Genomic DNA, 10,387 nt, shown 5'->3' with positions numbered 1-10,387 from the left:
TGAAGGGTAGAGAATAGGAGGAAGACCTCAAGGGGTTCCCATGGATTAAGGGTGGCTGTTGCTCATTAAGGCTCAGTAGTGTGGAAAGCAGAGAGTCCAATAATAGGTGGTGTCAGAGCCAATGGCAGGTAAAGCCACTAATTCAAGTTTTGTCCCCATCCCCCTCCTTACTGAGTTCTACAAGGGCAACACTGAGATTAAGGAGGAGGAAGCCGACAGGAAGAGCACCTTCTAGACAGGTTGTAAAAAAGAAGGCAAGCAGGTGGAGACTGGCTGAGGGCAGATTGAGGTTGGTGGGGCAGTGTCCTATTCATCCTAATGGAGCAACCTTCGGTGATTCCAGTCCAACAATAACTGGACAAAACCAGGCTGGGGAGGATGTCGTAAAGCATTTTCTCCAATGGGCCCCAGTGCCTCCCCCTGGACTGGATGTACAGAAGAAGAAGAAGAAGAAGAAGAAGAAGAAGAAGAAGAAGAAGAAGAAGAAGAAGAAGAAGAAGAGTAGTAGGAGGAGTTTGGATTTGATATCCCGCCTTTCACTCCCCTTCAGGAGTCTCAAAGCGGCTAACATTCTCCTTTCCCTTCCTCCCCCACAACAAACACTCTGTGAGGTGAGTGGGGCTGAGAGACTTCAAAGAAGTATGACTAGCCCAAGGTCACCCAGCAGCTGCATGTGGAGGAGCGGAGACTCGAACCCGGTTCCCCAGATTACAAGACTACCGCTCTTAACCACTATACCACACTGGCTCTCAGAAGAAGTCAGGCAAGCGGGGCTGGGGGCTGATTGAGGTTGGTAGTGCCTGGGGGCTGATTAAGGTTGATAGTGACACTTTTGCCCACTTGGATCAGCCTCCATTTCCATGAATCTCTTCCTGCCCTTAGTTTTTTTGTCTCAAGCAAAATCCGAAGCATATTTGTAGGTCAAGAATGTCCTATTGGTCATTCACATGAGCATATATTGTAGATATATTTATACATATTCAAAAGATATTGATATATATTGAATATTGCTATATTCAAAATCAGACATCCCCTAGAAGAGTTGTTCACTACTCTGTGGACAGGGTGGACAGAAGAGAGGGCAGCACTACCGCTTTTTCCCCCAGACCAGCAATGAAGTCACCGTGTCTAGGCAGGGGTAGGAGAGAAATTCAGTCTGGCTCACATTTTAAATGCAAATATATCCAGTTCACACTTTCCAGAAAAGATCACAAACTTTGACATTTGCACTTCTGAAAAGTTTGCAATGCAGTATATTATATATTCATATATGTAATATTTAAGAACATAATAAAAGCCCGCTGGATCAGGCCAATAGCCCATCTAGTCCAGTGTTCTGTTCTTATAGGAGCCAACCAACTGCCCTGTAGGAAGCCTGCAAAAAGACTTCAGCACAAGAGGCCTCTCCCCTTCAGAGATTTCCAGCAACTGATATTCAGAAGCATTCCTGCCTGTGATTGCAGTGGTAGAAAATATCTATAATGGCTAATAGTCACTGGTAGACTACCTCCTTGATTGCTAGCTTTCTTCTCCCCATACATTCTCCTCTTGTTTTGCCTCTGCTCTTTTTGCCCTCTCTGTCTTCCATGTCCCATTTTATATTCCACTTCTTTGTTGAATTTTTAATATGTGTTATACTTTTGGCTATAAATTATGCTATTAGAAAACGTAAATCTGAAAAAGAAAGAACAGTCTGGAGACCTCAACTGGCAGCCATTGCACTTGCAAGACTTGCACTTCAGAGGCAATAATACTTCTGAATGCCAGTTGCCACAGGAAGGGAAGCCTGCCTTTGTGCTCTGATCCTGCTTCCTGGTTTCCCACAGGCATCTACTGGCCACTGTGAGACTAGGTGGCCCATTGGCCTGATCCAGCAGGGCTCTTCTTATGCTCTTATGACTTCTGGTGCAAGGACTATTTTTCTACCTCCTCCCAGGCAGTGGTGTTGCAAGGTTAAGTGGTACCCGGTGCTGGTCACAAACACCCACCCACCCACATTGAAATTATTAAAAGAAGGAAGTGCTAAACCAATCCCAACGCTGCTCCTGCTTGCACAGGAGTAGGAGCTAGATCAGGGCTGCTCAGCTGGGGAGGTGCAGGCTCCATCAGACTTTCCATTGAGGGGTTCATGTCTGGGGGCTCCTTTAAACTTCTCCCTTGAGGGGAGAAGTTTAAAGGAGCCCCCACCTCAGCATCACAGCCCCTGCACCACCTGAAGGCAGCCAGGTAGAATAGTTGCTGGGGTCAGGGAAGGTGGAGACAGCCTGCAAGCTACCTCAGAGATGGTTCAGGGGCGCCGAATGTCACCCCCCCAGTAATGACACCCGAGGTGGACCGCCCCCCTTCCTACGCCCCTGCTCCCAGGTTGTTTGCTAAGTACTCCCTGCTGCTGATCAGGATGTGACCGGTTGACAAATAACAAGTATAACTGAGACAACCAGGGCAGGAAATTTCCAAGCAAGGGACTTGATTCTGACATCCAATATTCAGCCGTAGTGCAAAAGTGACAATATAGAACTTTGTTTTCAAGAGGATAGCTCATCACTTGGTCATCTGTGCATGCCGGCAAGTGGAGTGATGTTTATTGGTGGTCACGTGGGAACATCAGATCAATCCATGAGACCTGGACAAACTCAAATAACCCTTGAGAGATTTCACACTCCCTGACAGTAGATTACACTGCATCACATTTAAGCACTGATTGATACGGCAGAATCCTCCTTAGCTACTGCTGGGCACAGACAGCTCTTAATTAAGTGTTATTACTGTGAAGTTACTCATGCTTTGCTCATTGATCCAGGTTCGTATCACTTGAATGCCGCTGGACTTGAGTAACAAGCCACTACAAAGGAGGCCTTTGTTGGATGCGGGGTGTGCGGTTCATCTATCTAGTCAAGGAGCAGGTTAACGTCAAAGGAGGAAGAAGGGAAGAAACACAGTGATCAACGGTCCAATCAATAGGACTGAATTACCATCAACACTAATATTTCAACTTAACAGGACAGTGGATTGGGTTGCCCATCATCTGGTGATTCAGTCAGGCTGAACTTTAAGCAGTCATATTTCAGGGTTATCTGAATGCATTCTCCCTATTTTTTTTCCCCGGGCCTTCTCATCCTAGTTATCAAAAAAAGGGTATACATAGAGTTATGGATAGGGGAGGAATTTGATTCCACTTTCATTTAAAGGCAACACTACCTGCTGCACACTTTCCAACCCAATGTGTGAACTAAAATGCAATAATCCTCTCAATTTGCACTTCCCTGAATTTTGCCCTCAAATTAATAGAGATGATAGATATGTATGCAAAAGTTATGTGAGCAGGCAAAGTGTGAATAAAAAAGGTATTGCTGAAAATAACATATCAAAAATGCACTGAATTAGAAAGCAACGCTTTACAAAAATGTAGGTTTCCATTAGCATACCATGAAGGAGATCAGTGCAAGCATTTGCACTTTGGAACTCCTTGCCTGTCAGGGAACTGCCATCGGCTCAGGGACGAGAGGGGAAAAGCCGGGCGGATTGCAGAGAGCCCCCAAAGATCATAGAAAGCAGCTCCTCCTCAGCGGGGGAGAGTAACCACGCCTCCAGTGAAGAGGAGCTGCAGGGCTCGGAGGAGGTGAGGCAGTGCCAGGACACCTTGCCTGAGCAAAGCGGGGAGGAGAGAGGTCCTCCATTACCCACGCCCTCCCTGCACAGTAGGCTTCCACGCAGAGAGGGGAAGCGCAGACTGGGCATCAAGAAACTACTCTGCTGGGGAAGGTTTAAGGACTGCCCACTCACAGATTCTGCCAGTGAATGAGCGAGCCACGGAATAGTGGCGCTCTGCATGGTGAAGGTTTTTTGGCACCAATAACGAGGCTTTACAGCCAACCAGGGAGGCATTTGCCTGATTGCTCTCGAGTAACCCCCTGATAACCTTACATTGCGTATTTACACCAGGCAGGTGCCTCTGCTGTACTCTTTTCAGCACCTGCTTCAAACATTTTTGTTTAGGCAAGCCTATCCAGACATGTAAAATGCTGGCACATGTTTTAATCACTTTTAGATTACTGTTAGGTTCAATGTTTCTAAATACCTGTTTTAACTGTCTTCCTTAATGCATTTAATGTTCCTGTTCCTGTTGTTTTGTAAACAGAGGTTTTATTATAATCAAGTGATATATAAATGTTATGAAATTATTATTATTATTAAAATTGTAAGCGCACTTACTGAAGAATAAGAGCCAATGAGCACAGTGGGACTTACACTTGAGTAAACATGCTTAGGATAGCACCTGTGAATCAGTGGGTTGGCTAGTCCAGGTTAGACTTGGACTTCTAACATCCTTAGCCCTGAACTTCATACTCCTGACACTCACACAGAATGTTCATTTTGTACCAAGGTGTCTGTGCTGAAGAGGAAATGGAAAGCATCTGTTAGCCCGGCTAAAACGAATGACAGTTTGTCACCACTGTGGTCACCTAGCTTAACATTTCACTCCCCTAAACAATCTGTTAGGTGCTTCATCAGTTGAGCACATTAAAATCCAAGCTGCTGATTTCACTTGTTCTCCATCTGGCCTGATTCCACTTTGACACTTCAGCAAGGAAGGGAAGGGAAAGGAAGACACTTCATCTAAGAAGTTGTCAGAAGCACAAACCTTGGGCTCTTTCTTCACACTGAAGGTATGAATGAGTCTAAGATAAGAACAAAGGGAAGAAGGGGACCACAGGTTACCTTGGAAGGAATCCAGGGAGACATCTCATCACCCTCATATAACCAAATGTGGTGGTGATGGCAGGACTTATGGTTTCCCAAATTCCCAAAGCCTGAATCACAAACGTCAAATTAATCATTGGCTAATCTGCATGTCTATTTTTTCCAATCGCAATAAATTCTTGATGGTTTCTCATGAAGACGCATCTGCTTTTCAACCAACTTTCAACTTTCCTTTCAAAAAGGTTTGCCTGTGAATTTACCTTACCTGCTCTTGTGTTCACCTGCCATGGCTTTCATTTTCCTGCCTTGACACCATCACCTGGTCAAATGAGGTCGAATTCTAATAGCGTTGCAATGTCATCCTGTGTTCCCTGGCTGGAGTCCCTGGGTGGGATGGCTTATCTGGAAGCTTTTATCTCCCCATCAGTTGTACAAATCTGATTGGTTACACAATTTCACAGCTTAAGCTCATTTATCACATGGTCCCTTACTAATTGATATCCCCCCCCTTAACTAAGGAGAAGAAAACCACAGCAGCAATGAAGTGAGGAGGTGAGTGAATATACTTACAATTTATTTATTTTTTTAAGGAAATACGTCTATCCTCCTGACATTACTGCTCTTGATTTGAGAGTAGAGATGGGGGATAAATTCTTTTCAGCTCACATTTAATTGTGCACTTACTCTACCTGAATTTTCTGAAACAATACACAAACAGAAACATAGCCATCCATTTAAATCCACTCTTCTCTAAATTTTGCAATGCAGTTCTCTATTGCTGCCTCCTGTGGGAGTGAGTTCCACAGTTGGACTATATGCTACAAGAACTGAATTTAAGATTGAAAAACTGAGAAACTAAGAGAAACTGAAATGGGCAGGTTTGCCCTCCCCCCCCCAACAGCTGAGATTCAAAACGGTCAAATGTTCAGAGCAGACCTAATAGGTTTGCCTCCAGCCCCTGAAGAGAAGAGAGCAGAAACACTGGCATCGAGGAACCTCTGCAGAGTGCTGCAGTCCCATCCATCTCTGACAAAAGCAGGTATCTTAGGCACTAAACAGTTTGCTGCTAGGTGTTTTCCCTCTACTGATTGATAGCACTTTCCAGAGGGTTATTAAGCGCACCGGACTCTAGCACTTTGGGGTGATCTATGGGCCGGTAATGGTTTAAAAGTATTTGGAACTCAAGCCGTGGATTATAAGAAAAGAATAAAAATTGAAGCAGTCACTCAAAGCCGTGCCATCTGTCAAAACTTGTGTGCTCACGTACGGCGGAGCAACAGAGGCAGGGGCAGCTGGCTGGCTCAATGCATCATTTCTCTTAAAAATGAAGATGCTTCTATTTGTTTCCACAAGCCACAGCTGTTCCCAGCAATTCAGGACAAGGTGACCAGGGTCTCATTCTTGAAAGGGTATAGAGAGGGAGAGAGAAGGTGGGTTGGGCGTGAGGTAATAGGGAAGATCAAAAGAGATAGAAACATCTGCCTGGGAGGCCTTTGGGGGATGCATTAAATTGGCACCGAGCGGTGGTTTTTGCCCACACTTTGGCATGGCATGTACTTTCCTGGAGAAGGCCTCTCATTTCTCATTCTGTCACAGTGCAATATGCTCCCCAGGAAGCAGTCAACGCCTTCTTCTCCTCCAGTAAATGAGCAATCCGCGATCTGTGTCCATCACCCACACTGACAGATCTCCTGTGCTGCCCTCAATGGTGCATTCCTTAATGGAATGTTTCCCACCTACCCCATCACGATCAGCTCAGTCACTCTCCAAGATGAAAGAAGCCTGTGCCTTTAGGAGGCTGGTGCAGCTCCAGGCAATCATCCTGGGAATGGCAAATCTTGAGCAGCAGGCAAGCAGAATAAACCTTCCCAGAGCAGGACCCTGGAAATGGAGTGAATGCTTTTAAGAGAAGGGCATTTCCACTCCCTAGGAGAGAAGTGATGGGAGACATTGGGACCACCTCCTAGAAAACCTCCCCCACCTACTCCAGATCCTAAGATCACCAGAAGTGGTCCCTGCTTTGTGTCTCCATGTTTATAGAAGTGTGTGTCTGTGGGACAGAAGGTGAAAGCTTTTAGATCAGGCATGTCCAAAGTCCATTTCGGGGGTCTAATACGGCCCGCTGGTCAATTTAATCTGCCCCCCCGTGGCAGTATATGTCCTGGGGTAAAATCCTGAAAAAAGCTAAACAATTTTAGTTGGCCCTCACGCATGTTCACTTCATCAAATCTGGCCCTCTTTGAAAAAAGTTTGGGCACCCCGTTTTAGTTATTGGGTCTCATCAGTGGTGCTGATTCAGCCACCCTAAGGAAGCACATCTGGAGGGCTACTCTATGCTTAGAAAATTCTGAGGGGGGACCCTGAGGGTGACGCTGACCCCTTGTTGTGTTTTTGTGGACTGTCTTGCTGTTTGAATGTTTTGGTAGCTCATTGGGGCTTATGCTGGTTCTTGGTTGCTGCATGATTTCGCATTTTGAGAGCTAGCAATGCTGGGTTTGACCTTTAGTGCTCTAAATCAGGAATGAGGGACATCTTTCTAGCCAAAAGAGCTGCATTACCCCAGTGGAAAGACTTTTGGGACTATTTCCCAGCAGTGGTTGAGGCCTGACATGCACCCAACCATGCCCCTTTAGCCCATAAACATAATTACAGTCACACACAAAGGGATACACTTAAGACTCAGGGACATACACTTAACTGTAATTGGTTGCACACACAACAGCATACACACAGAGAGAGGGAGAGAGCGGGAGAGGGAGAGGGAGAGAGAGAGAGAGGGGGGGGGTACACCCTTAACACAGAGAGATATGTACACAGTTGCACACAGAGAACATACTAGGCAAATACACACTTTTATAATAATAATAAAAACCACACAAAAGAGGGTGCAATCACTTTAATGCTTCCCAGCTCATTATTAAGATCTGAAATCAAAAGGCTAGATGGCTGACTCCCTATGTGAGAGGGGGAAGCTTTTGATAATGGAAATGATGCAGCAAAACGATCAATTCATTTTAATCTGAATCAGGAACACAGTGGGTAGTGGGGGCAGGAGAAGGGTTTAAACTACTCTACACCTACTGATAGGGTTCAGGAGAAATGGGTGGAGCCTGTAATCGTGCACTGATTTTCCTCTAATTAAGGATTCTAGTCTCTCTTTTTTCCTATATGCTTTCAGAATTCTGTCCTATGGGTGACCCTCAACCACTCTTTCCCACACAGAAATATCTTGCTGGAAGAACACGGTCGAGCAGCAGGGAGGAAAGTAGTTCAAGCCAGAGGAGAAGGTTTTACCTCCATACAACAGGCTACTTTTTACACACACTCACATAACTCTCCCTCTGTCCTGCATCCAGCCAAGCAAAAAAGGCATTGCAACAGGATGTCACAATTCCAACCACGAAAAAATGCTCAGGGCGCAATGCAGGGCCATCTGGAGGTCTAGCCTGGGGAGAGTTCTGGAGAGCTACAAACACCCCCTGGGCCTCAGGTCCCCCACCCCATGTTTTCCCTTTTTTTCTTTATAGATGTGATCCTCCCCCCCCCGCATTTTAAAAAAGAGTAAAATCCATTCCCCACCCTCTCCCACTTTAGTCACACCAAATCTGCACACTGCTAACCCCGGCTATCAATTCAAATGCCTGCCAGCTAATTTGAGCTGGAAGCATTTGCTGGAGACCAATTTTTTCTCCAATTTGTTTCAGCTGTAATACAAGGGCCTCTCAACCTCTCGTCTCTCTTTCAAACCTGTAAATAGCTAAATAAACAAGAAACCCCCAAGCTACTGCCTTGATGGAGAAAATAAATACCAAGCAGGTCTAAGACGTCTCCCGGAGGAAGCAAGCTCTTAAGGGATGAGAAGGAAGAATCCTAATCAACGGAGAAGTCGTCGAGGTCTCTCTCTCTTTCTCCAGAACGGCAGAGTGTTTTGATGAGAACCAGCGGCCTCGCATGATGAAAGCTGACAGCTACTGCTGTTGGACAGTGTCTGAAAATGTGAGTGATAATCAAGGTGTCATTTAAAGTCTCCTGTATTGTTCTGATTGGTGCCAGAAACCAACAAACAGCAGAATGCCCTGCGATAGTGGGGGGCACATGCAAAGCTATCACAGCTCTGATTGCAAAAAAAGAATGCTGGGGCAATTGGCAGAAATATAGCTGACCTGGAAGAACATGTCAGAAATTCCCTCTGTGATGCTTTCTCTTTGTACCCAGGGTTTTAAAAAATGGCTTATTACAATTTGCTAACCAGTGGGGATGTGGCAGAAATTCAAATTGGTTCTCATTTACAGGCAAGCCTACTTAAACTGCACATTCTAAAGCAATGTGAGATCAAAAATGCAGCAACACTTCAAAAATAAATCAATCACACTTCTCCGAATTTTGCAGTTAAGTTCTCCAGTCAAGTAATGTGTACAAAAATGCATGTACTGGGTAAAGTGTGCATAAAAATGCATATATTGGTGAGAATAACAAACAAAATGCATCATTTCAACAGAAAATCCTTTTGGGGGGAATTATTGGACAATATTGCATACAAATATGGGTGTATTAGGAAAAATTCACACTAGAATACTGACTAATTTACAAGTTCAAGCTGAATTTAAGATTAGAAAAATTAAGAAAAGAAGAGAGATTGCGAGAAACCCAAATCGTCAGATTCTCCTATGTACACTAACTGGCAAATGTTTCAAAATTTCAACCAGGAAGAGTTTTCCAGTTGCATCCTTTTATTATTATTTTTCATTTAGTTTAGCCTGCTTCTTTATCTCAACATTTGCCAGCTGCCTGACTTCCAGGGCTAGGTGACCCACATTTAGGGGGGAAAGCAACCAAGAGAATTCATCAAATCGTAACATAAAATCACAATCTAAATGCTAAAACATCACAGAGTATTATCCCAGCAGCAGCTGAAAACAATACCAAAATGCTACATGTATTAAAATTCAGCAGCTAAATTCCAGGATTTAAAAACAGCAGCAGTTTAAATATAGAGTGCTAGCATATTAATTAAAATATCTGAAGCAGAAAAGCCTTTAAGGTCTGCTTAAAAACTGACAGAGGATGGGTAAGGCATGCCTGCTCATAGAGGAAGTTCTGTCGACATGGGGTCAGCATGGTACCCTCTAGACATTACAGACTCTAATTCCTATCATCCCCAGCCAGCATAGCCAATGGTCAGGGATGATGGGATTTATAGTCCTCAAGATCCAGAGGTGACTATGTTGGCTACACTTGCACAATAGTAGACTCCAACTCCCATCATCCCTGATTATTGGCCATGCTGGGTATGATGGAAGTTACAGTTTTGATTACCTTTTTAATTACTATCCAGTGTTATATTGAAAATGTTGGTGATTACGCCAGCACTGCTTCCAGCACCCTGGTTGTTTCAAACAGCTGGAGAAGAAACCACCCAAGCACACTCACACTTTGCAGTATCTGTCTGATCCCTAGCAGATTGGTTTATGTCTAGGGAAAAAATAACAACAACACTCACCATCTTTCTCCTTGACCCGCTTGGCCATGCCTGTGGGGCATTCTTCTGAGTCAGTTAAAAAAATGTCTTGGGAATATTCATCATGATGACATGCGCCTTTCCCAGGGACTCCAGGAGAACCAGCCAATCCATCTTCCATGCTCTGTCCTGCAGGCCAGGGGTCTGGGTGTATATCATAAAATGAGT

At 44.7% G+C, this 10,387-nt stretch overlaps 1 long non-coding RNA gene across 1 annotated transcript; it reads right to left on the bottom strand.

Annotated features, from left to right (window-relative positions):
• Positions 1-5,301: 5,301 nt before the first annotated feature.
• LOC309357336 lies at positions 5,302-10,324 on the bottom strand. The gene is made up of 3 exons (XR_014163103.1): positions 10,202-10,324; positions 8,511-8,689; positions 5,302-5,399 (listed from the first exon to the last, which is right to left on the bottom strand). It is a non-coding gene; the product is annotated as an uncharacterized lncRNA (long non-coding RNA).
• Positions 10,325-10,387: the final 63 nt, after the last annotated feature.

Source organism: Podarcis melisellensis (genome assembly GCF_964234715.1).
Source record: "Podarcis melisellensis genome assembly, chromosome: 15".
Classification (NCBI taxonomy): Eukaryota; Metazoa; Chordata; class Lepidosauria; order Squamata; family Lacertidae; genus Podarcis; species Podarcis melisellensis.
This window is presented reverse-complemented; position numbering and strand designations above follow the sequence as displayed.